Genomic DNA, 10801 nt, shown 5'->3' with positions numbered 1-10801 from the left:
GATCTTATGCCTGCATAATATAATAAAATAGAAAAACTAAGAATAAGGTTCCTTACAATGATGAAAACAGTTTTAAGGGAACAAGTAAGAACACCTTTCTTAACTTGTTCTTGAGCTCAAAGTAAATGGATGATCCCCGTTGTCCCAATAGTGTGAGAATCTCCTTTCAATTGCACCAATACTACCCCTTCATTCTAATTAATATATTAACTAGATATATATAATTAGAGACCTTAAATATAATTTAATAATATTTCTTATTACTAACTTTAGTAAACTAAATAATATTAGATTTGAACAATTTATTTTCTAAAACTTATTTTAGAGAGGAAAAAGGAGAAAGAGTAAGAAGTGAATAATCTAAGAATTAATAAAAATCAATAAGAACAATTCTCGTCCCTTCGGGGACATCTGATAAAATTGGAACGATACAGAGAAGATTAGCATGGCCCCTGCGCAAGGATGACACGCATAAATCGAGAAATGGTCCAAATTTTAAAATTGGGATGCAGGTGGGTTCAATATTAAGGACCTTTCTACATGGAATGATGCTTTGCAGTGCAGATGGCTTCATTTGTTGGCTCATACTGTTGAAGGGAGCTGGGCTTCCTGGCACAAGGCTTATATTCTGCAAAGCAATCGGATGTCTGGACTATCCAAACCCATGATAGCTTCTCCTCAAGTCTTAAAGGGATCTTAACTGTGAGGGATAGGCTGGTTGCTCTTACAGGCAGTACTTCTAATGCTTCTTCTTTGCTGAGTAGTTGGTGTTCTCATGGAAAGTTTAAAGTCACTATGGCTTATAGCTATCTGAGAGGAGCTGTGCAGGTTGGCCCTTGGGCTAAAGCCTTAACTCATCCTCGCCTTGTTCCTAGTCATAGGATAATCTGCTCTTTGGCAGCTCAGGGGAAACTAGCCACTGTGGATAAAATGCAGTATCGTGGTTTTTATATGATGAACAGATGCTCTCTTTGTGAAGCTGCTCTGGAAGATCATGGTCACTTGTTCTTCAACTGCTCCTTTTCTCAGGAAATCTGGCAACAGCTTATGAATTGGATGGGAGTGAATCGTGCTGGTACATGCTTACTTTCTGAACTTGAGCATGCTGGCAATGGAGGGAAGAAAAATTGGAGAATGGCTTGGTTTAGTACTACTTTGGCTGCAGCTGTTTATCAAGTTTGGAATGAACGCAATTCCCGTCTGTTTAGAGGAAGAAAGAGTACTGTACACGACATTGTTAGGAGGATTAAGTTCCTAGTTTCTACTCGTCTACTAATGTGGACACATCATAAGAGCTATTTGCTTATAGTTGCTAGTCTTTGAGGATTTTGTATAGTGGTTAGTCTTTGCAAAAACCCTTGTAATTTCTTTCTTAACTGAATGAAATGATAACCTTTTTGCAAAAAAAAAAAAATAAGAACAATTCTTATCAAATAAAGAGGGGGAAAACCTGTGGGATGGGAGAGGATGAGAGAGCCAATGCATGCCATTTTGCTTTTTCAATTGTTCTTCTCAATATAAACTAGAGTGTAGTCTATAATAGGATAGTAATCATTATGTTTTTAACTATTAAAAACAATTAACCATTTCATCCTAATTATCCTCATAAAACCGGTGCTCATATGTAATATGTAGTCCATTTTATTTTTGTCAATTGTCATTTTGTCATATAATGTGTGACATGTAACATGTTATTTAATAATATTAATGCATAATTAAAAATTAAATATCATTACATATATTAATTCAATTATATATAACAATTTCCTAGTAATTCATGATTACAAGTGTATAAAATGGTTTAAGTTAATATAATCTACAACAAATTGTAATTATAATTAACCGATCATTCTTAATTTAATTGTTTCATAAACAAAGTTTTAGTAATATAAAACATTTTATTTACTAAAATGAATCTTATGTAATCTAATTACAATAAGATTCATATTCTCACTCTCATATGTAAATTGTTCAATTTTAAGGAATTAATTAATCCGTATCAATATACAATTAATCAATTTATCTATTAAGGGAATCGTCCTTTAGGTGTGACCTTAAGGGATCAACTGATCACCACCGTCAAACGACAGTAATGTCAAACTCTAGTCAGCCAATCATTACCGATTAATGTTGATCAGTTGACGTATAAAAATGAATCATCCCCTTACGTATTCTTATCATGAGTTTTATTAATGTGATCGCACTATTGTCGAGGATAGATCCTCTAACGATCTCCCACTTGTCCGAGAAAAATGTGCGTCACCAATTCTCTTGTCCTATTACAATCTCCCACTCAATGCAAGGTGTCTTGCAGGTCGTACTTACATTTGATCATATCTAGAGTGGTTTCCTCGATCTGGAGAGTAACTGTCTGACCGGAATTATCTACCGTAGATACCTTCTGAGCGTGGCCACGCATTTTCAGTTCACTACTCCTCGAGTGGCCCTAATATTTTTAAATAACCCTGACAAGGGGGTGGACAATTCCTATCGCACTATTCCCTTTGTTTAGCCACAACTCATCATGACCCAAGAGATGCCCATTTGACCTCGTTTACAAAAGTCGTAGATAGAGCATAACTTAAAGTCACTCAGAGACTGTGCCAACTTGGGCGAACAGTCTTTAGTCAAAAAAATTGACTCAAAAGAATACTATAGTAGCTCTTGCCACGACCAGGCTATATGAATTACCAGAACTCTATAAGCGATCACTGCCCGACAGAGTGTTCCTTACAGTCTGCCTATGTGATCGACTAGTCATCTCTTATGACCCTATATCACTTGAACTTGCCATCAATCGACTCACATTCTAGTTACTTAGAGACGTCACCTCATATAAGTAACTATGGACAATTACTATGTTGATCCAGTTCACTTTAATAGGGTTCAACGCTGTCTCAACAACCTATTTGGACATGACACAGTAATGGATGAGTTTTAAGAAACTCAAACGATAACTGCGATTATTGTAACACCCCCATACTCCAAGTGCCTTACCAGGACCACTCAGGTATAAAGATGCTACCATCTCGGTTACCCGAGGCATGATAATCATAAGACAATGAAGAAACATACTTTATTAAACAAGTTAAGTGATTACATAACAAAACCAACTGTAAGCAAAATACAACTGCTCTCAAACTATAAACCAACAGAAAGGAACTGTCCTAACAAACACAGCGGAAGACTAAAGACTCTGATATGTGATGACTCCATCCCCAGCTAGACCCCACGCGTATCCAAGATATACCTGCCAAGCAACTGCTCACCACCCCCGAATGGTTCACCACAGTTTTCAAAACATTTAAACGGGGTCAGTACTAATCACACAATTTATATACATATCAACAATCCGATAAACAGACAGCTCACACTGTCACACATACAATCACACCAATCCCAACAATCTCAATCACCGATCGTCCACCTTTGGACCCGACCACCCGATGAGGGACCGCAGCCGTACCCACCAAATCCCCGCTCTTCATACCGAGCGATAAACCCATGTTCATTAATGTGCACATCCCCTTCCGTGGGAGGTTCCACGAAGGGCGAAACCAGGGCGTGAAGCCACTCCCGCAAGTGACTCCACTCAGCCGAGAACGCATCTCGAGAACCATAGGCAACCAGTCACAATCACAATATCAACAACCGTCTGAATCTATCAACAAGGTACAATCACAATCACAGCCGTCACAATACAATTACTATAACAAACGATCAATCTCAACACATCAACAATCATCCCACTATGGGACTAATGCGAGTAGGAAATCCTACCGGTAAGCACACAATCGACGGTCTCTACCGCCGAGTCAAAAGCTTCCTCTATGAACCCTCCTCCTATCATACAACATATAGAGGCTACCAAATCACATACTACACATAAACCCCCAAATCTCTAAATTAGGGTTTAACCAAATCAAAGGAAAAACAATAAAAAGGGTACATAGATCTTACCCTCGACGCAAGGAACTCAACGGTATAACCAACGACGCGAACTGACCTTCCAAACTCCGGGGATTGCTAATTATGCGATTAGAATGAAGAACTTGCTTGCTTTCTCTCTTAAACAGTAATTTAGGTTTTGCAAAAGTGATTTAGAACAATGACGACAAAGCTTATATACCTTAATCGCATAATTAACAAAACCCGAGAAAACTCCCCGAAAAACCGGCTACTCGATCGAGTAGCTAAGGTACTCGATCGAGTGCCCCCTTACTCGATCGAGTACCCACGTTACTCGATCGAGTACCCAACAGTCGAAACTATTTTAAAACGCAACTCACCCTTACTCGACGGAGTAAGGCCTACTCGATAGAGTACCCAGAGACTTATAAATACGGAGTATTACGGTCTTCCCTCCTTAAAAAGAACTTCGTCCCCGAAGTTCAACCCATACATAAAAACAACCATACCGACTCGACCAAGACACAACAACTTAGCTAAGGACTCAAGAACTCGACCGAACATAGAACATGAACTCTTGACACCCACTCCACCAACTATGTTTACTTCCACAACATGACTCACTATATCGTATCTACCACATATATATCTCTCACGACACCAACTCCATGCATAACCAACTACCATCCTCTAATGCTGCTAGCTCCATAATATCATCAACTATCAAATCCAATACCAAGACACTCATAGACATCAAACGGAATGTTACATTCTACCACCCTTAAAAGGAACTTCGTCCTCGAAGTTTACTCACACTCGTAACCTCATCATCCAACTGTCAACACTAGTGAAATATTCTCACACTCCTAAACATCACGCTACTACAAGCATGGTCATGACCTTTAATAAAATCACCCACAACACGAATCGATCTTATATTCTACATCAAGACTCAACTTCCGAATATATTATCATATGTACAACCATCAAAATCTGTTTTATCGCATCCTACTCCTCTTAAGACAAATGTTACGTCCTCGTAACTCACTAATACCCAAACCATATCTATATCTCATTACCCTCTGTACCACCACATGTCAAAGATAACCGTCTATAAACCAAACACTCACCATTCTTATATCCAAGGCTCCCATACATAAACATTTCTCATTCCTCAACTCATTCGGCATAGCACCTAACCTATACCATAAACTCGTAGCAAATCACCATACCCACTCTTCATTATTACTGCCAAACAACATACCTCTCTATGTAAGGCACTTATCTCCCAGAAGCATAACTCACGATCCGTACTCGTTACGTACACGCACACTAGATCCTCAAGTTCTTTCTTTCATTACCGTAAAACTCATACACAACTTAATATGACACTAATTCCCCAAACACCTTACACTCACTGTCTCAACAAAAGATTATGAACTACCTGCCGCTTTCAGATCATTACAACACATGTTCCACGAATCATTTTCCATTACCATGTCTACCGATGTCTCATCTGAAAACAAGATCAAAATTACTGTAACAACCTCTCACAACCGTGTCCCATCAACAGAATATCACTATAACATGACAACAACGAAAACATATACAACTCTATTTCATATCATATTCTACCTCATTCCCAACTTAACATGGTAAAGAAAACATCAATTAATAGACAACTGTCTATCTGCACAAACTGAAACTCGCAGGGAGCAACATCAAACAAAACAACAATCTATGTATAACTGGTATGTACTTTCGAAACTCGAATCATAATCATCCCGCCTACTCCACCACAACCGGTGACGGCATCACAACACCGCCACCAACAGCCACACCGTAGTGCAAAAATACCCGCATCACAGCACTATGTACCGTGCCCGGATCACCACCCGAGGCACCACAACCACACCGATAGACATCACAATTTCATACAATTCCCATAAATACTAACTCAGCATAACTTCTCAGACAAGAAAAACTTACTCAAATCGACTTTATTAAATCACCACGCAACATATTATATGGATAAACAGATAAGCATCTCATGAACATCATTTCTACCATTTCACGGAATACACATGTGTTATCAATACACATAAAATTATAACTAGCCATGTCAAATCAATCAAATTATTACCCTTTTGGATATCATTCAATTAAATTACCGTGTCCAACATATATATTACCGAACATTCATAAAACAACTTTATAATTATCACACCATACCACTTCTTGTGAGGTCAGAACCTCACACTAACATTTACACATAACATAGACTCGTAATCACAACCAACTAGTCAATCCTGACCACGTAAGTTACCACTCGATAAAGGTTACCTGTCGCCCGAGTTTAACTCATATGCCCCTCATAACATATTCCCCTATTCGCACAACCATCACTTCCTGCCAAATATAACCATACCTTTACTATTCAACTATTAGCATCCGCCTCATCTAACCACATCTTATACCTTCTCCCAATCATACACAACAATCAGGTCCCTACCAAATCAACCTCTTTAGAATTGCTACCTTTCTAATATACCATCACTCTTAACCACTAGTGACAACACCACAATGCCACCACTGCTCGTATATCAACCTCTTACACTCATATCAACATAACATGGTTTTTCTCCTATTTTTGGTTAACATTCCAAATAACGAACATCAAACCCATCCGCAAAATTATCTCAACATTATTCCCAATACCATCTTATTTGTATTGTCATCCAACTCTCCACTAAATATCTCGTATCGTGCCAATACTCCACCAACTTCTTACTCCCTTAATTCCTCGAAACTCATTATCAATCATGTTGTCCTGAAACTCCTATATAACCTTTAGCTAACATCCTCGTGATACTATCACACATTTCGATGATTCCTTACCTTTATATCACATAACTCCGGTGAACATTTTCCTCAGCTTAATTTTATCCTTCTTTCCTCTTTACACTCAATAATACCAATTAATAGTCCAACTCCTTATTCCTTCTAGCTAACTCTTTAGAAATCCAGTTACCCCTTCGTTGCTCCAAAACTCAAATTCCATTATTTTCTACCGACATCATCTCACTCTTTCTTACCATGGATCTTCTCTTATTATGCTATCACTAATACTTGCCACTAATCTGTCCATAGAATCAACGTTTAATGTTCAAACAATTGCATCTCCCTTTTTACATCTCTAGAAATCAGAATTCATTTAATACCGTTAATTACCCAAGGAAATCACAAGTAGTTTCATCTTTTAATAAACCAAACCTCCCAAACTCACTCACTTTCTACAAATACACCTCGTGACATGTCTCCACAAAGTTCACTATATATTACTCTTCTCAACCCCTTTAAACGAACTTTCACTACATATATCCATAACCCACACGACTCCTAACCATTTCCCTCCATAATTCTTTACACATCTCAAGCTGCCACTATCCACATCCTTACTTTCAATCTTTTATTCTCACGTTCATTATACTCACATCATCCCTTGCCCATATTCACTTACGTTTACATTACTCAACACACAATCATATCACTCATCCCGTCTCGCAAAACGTGCGCCATGCCTCAATAAACTATACCAATCTTCCTTTTCTTTTTCCACCGTCTATCATAATCACATATAACTCATGTCCTCCCCACCGAACTCATACTCATCATAAGTGCCACTCTTTACATCATAAGATTGGGTAACTTACGCTTCAGGACCAACACATACGTAAAACAATGCATAAAGAAGTAATACAACACCTTTGAATTAAACATAATATGCAACGAATGTCAAAAGATAAACATATGACCCGAAACACGCATATGACCTGCACAGACCCCACTCGATCGAGTACCAGAACCTACTCGATCGAGTTGAGGCTACTCGATCGAGTGCCCAACATGCTCGATCGAGTGCCCCGACTCTTAACCCAAACAGACCTTCGATCTCGACTTACTCGACCGAGTAGCCCGGCTACTCGGTCGAGTGACCCCATACTCGATCGAGTGCCCGAGGTACTCGATCGAGTGCCCAAAAACACGATTCTGGTCAAAATAACGACAAATACCCACTCGATCGAATCAAATCCACTCGATCGAGTCATGCAGCCTCGTGAATACTACCCGCATGTTATCTCACATACCCCAACGTGCTATGCATTCATTATTATTTCAACATTATGATTACAACTACGCATTCAAATCTGCGCGACTCCTCATACAATCAACAGAATAATCTACTTCGTGTTATCAAGTGCCACGTTATAAACAACCATCATGCTTTTCATCCAATTCGTTATACAAAACACATATCATTGAACCTCTATTCTTCATGTTACTACTTACCAAAAGCCAAACATTACCATCTATCATGCTCATATAACATTCAACTTGCAATCATGTATTACCCGCATGCTTTAAACTTTCATAACGTTTTATAACACAACAACATTACAAATCCACTTCATCACATAAACACTTCGATAATCAAGAAATTCATATCCTTATAAAATTGCCACTTCATCTTTTCCAATCAATTCATCTAGTTCAATCATATACTTCATCTAACAAGCGCATATGATACGATAGTAGACAATTATACGAACTTAATATATAGCTTTACGCAAACAAAACTACGAAAACAAATCTTATCACACCCCCTAACCACATGTTATTAGGATTGCCTCACTATAAACCATTCGTCCTGCAACATCATTATTCATCACGCATCATCATATACGAACTACTTTCTTTTTCTACCATATCATTCATCATTCTCATATACTTTTCCAACGATTCCAACCAACATGTAAACCAACTATCATGCAACATGCTTTCAACAAACCATATACAAAATCACATCGTCACCATCTTTGTCTACACATTCCCCATTCTCCACAATCATACATCCACTGGTTCATACCACACATTACTATATAGATACACAATACACAAGGTAAACACATAGCGATCCCGACTCGTATCCCAAGGTGACCGGTTCAAAATTGTAGGGCGAGTTCGCGACTTTAGGACGTCTCCCAAGTCTTTGCATTAGCTCCTACAACCTTTACCCCGGGTTCATTTTAATTGACTCCCTATATTCTTTGGATTTATTGGTTACAGGTTTCAGGATCGTCGCTCTGATACCATTTGTAACACCCCATACTCCAAGTGCCTTACCAGGACCACTCAGGTATAAAGATGCTACCATCTCGGTTACCCGAGGCATGATAATCATAAGACAATGAAGAAACATACTTTATTAAACATGTTAAGTGATTACATAACAAAACCAATCGTAAGCAAAATACAATCGCTCTCAAACTATAAACCAACAGAAAGGAACTGTCCTAACAAACACAGCGGAAGACTAAAGACTCTGATATGTGATGACTCCATCCCCAGCTAGATCCCACGCGTATCCAAGATATACCTGCCAAGCAACTGCTCACCACCACCGAATGGATCACCACAGTTTTTAAAACATTTAAACGGGGTCAGTACTAATCACACAATTTATATACATATCAACAATCCGATAAACAGACAGCTCACACTGTCACACATATAATCACACCAATCCCAACAATCTCAATCACCGATCGTCCTTTGGACCCCCCGCCGATGGGGGACCGCAGCCGTACCCACCAAATCCCCGCTCTTCATACCGAGCGATAAACCCATGTTCATTAATGTGCACATCCCCTTCCGTGGCGGGTTCCACGAAGGGCGAAACCAGGGCGTGAAGCCACTCCCGCAAGTGACTCCACTCAGGCGAGAACGCATCTCGAGAACCATAGGCAACCAGTCACAATCACAATATCAACAACCGTCTGAATCTATCAACAAGGTACAATCACAATCACAGCCGTCATAATACAATTACTATAACAAACGATCAATCTCAACACATCAACAATCATCCCACTATGAGACTAATACTGAGTAGGAAATCCTACCTGGTAAGCACACAATCAGACGGTCTCTACTGCTGAGTCAAAAAGCTTCCTCTATGAACCCCCCTCCTATCATACAACATATAGAGGCTACCAAATCACATACTACGCATAAACCCCCAAATCTCTAAATTAGGGTTTAACCAAATCAAAGGAAAAACAATAAAAAGGGTACATAGATCTTACCCTCGACGCAAGGAACTCAACGGTATAACCAACGACGCGCACTGACCTTCCAAACTCCGGGGATTGCTAATTATGCGATTAGAATGAAGAACTTGCTTGCTTTCTCTCTTAAACAGTAATTTAGGTTTTGCAAAAGTGATTTAGAACAATGACGACAAAGCTTATATACCTTAATCGCATAATTAACAAAACCCGAGAAAACTCCCCGTAAAACCGGCTACTCGATCGAGTAGCTAAGGTACTCGATCGAGTGCCCCCTTACTCGATCGAGTACCCACGTTACTCGATCGAGTACCCAACAGGTCAGAAACTATTTTAAAACGCAACTCACCCTTACTCGACAGAGTAAGGCCTACTCGATAGAGTACCCAAAGACTTATAAATACGGAGTATTACAATTATATCATATGAATAGTCAATATCATATTACTACTTCATATCATATAATCTAAAGTGTACATTTTAGACTTGTCAAGGTGCAATAAAAGTTTGGTTAACGGACATATTCCTTGTATCTATTCAGTCCAACTTTATGAATTGCTATTTCCTTCTATTCAATGTCATTTCTAATGTCATGAATTTTTCTAAGTACATGTCTAGACTTTTTCATAGACTTGGGCTCTTTAACTTGAAAGATGCTCCCATTGTCAGCATATAACTTGTGATAAAATATTTGGTGGAAGGGTCTACCTATAGTCCCTTTATGAACAACCTTATCACAATGTACTCAAATTCCATTTGTAGAA

At 38.8% G+C, this 10801-nt stretch overlaps 1 non-coding gene across 1 annotated transcript; it reads left to right on the top strand.

Annotated features, from left to right (window-relative positions):
- Positions 1 to 395: 395 nt before the first annotated feature.
- Positions 396 to 498, top strand: LOC141615807 (U6 spliceosomal RNA). The gene has a single exon (XR_012530203.1). It is a non-coding gene; the product is annotated as a U6 spliceosomal RNA (small nuclear RNA).
- Positions 499 to 10801: the final 10303 nt, after the last annotated feature.

The sequence above is a fragment of the Silene latifolia genome, chromosome 11 (genome assembly GCF_048544455.1).
Source record: "Silene latifolia isolate original U9 population chromosome 11, ASM4854445v1, whole genome shotgun sequence".
Classification (NCBI taxonomy): domain Eukaryota; kingdom Viridiplantae; phylum Streptophyta; class Magnoliopsida; order Caryophyllales; family Caryophyllaceae; genus Silene; species Silene latifolia.
The sequence above is the reverse complement of the archived record's forward strand: the minus strand, read 5'-3'. Positions and strand labels throughout refer to the sequence as shown.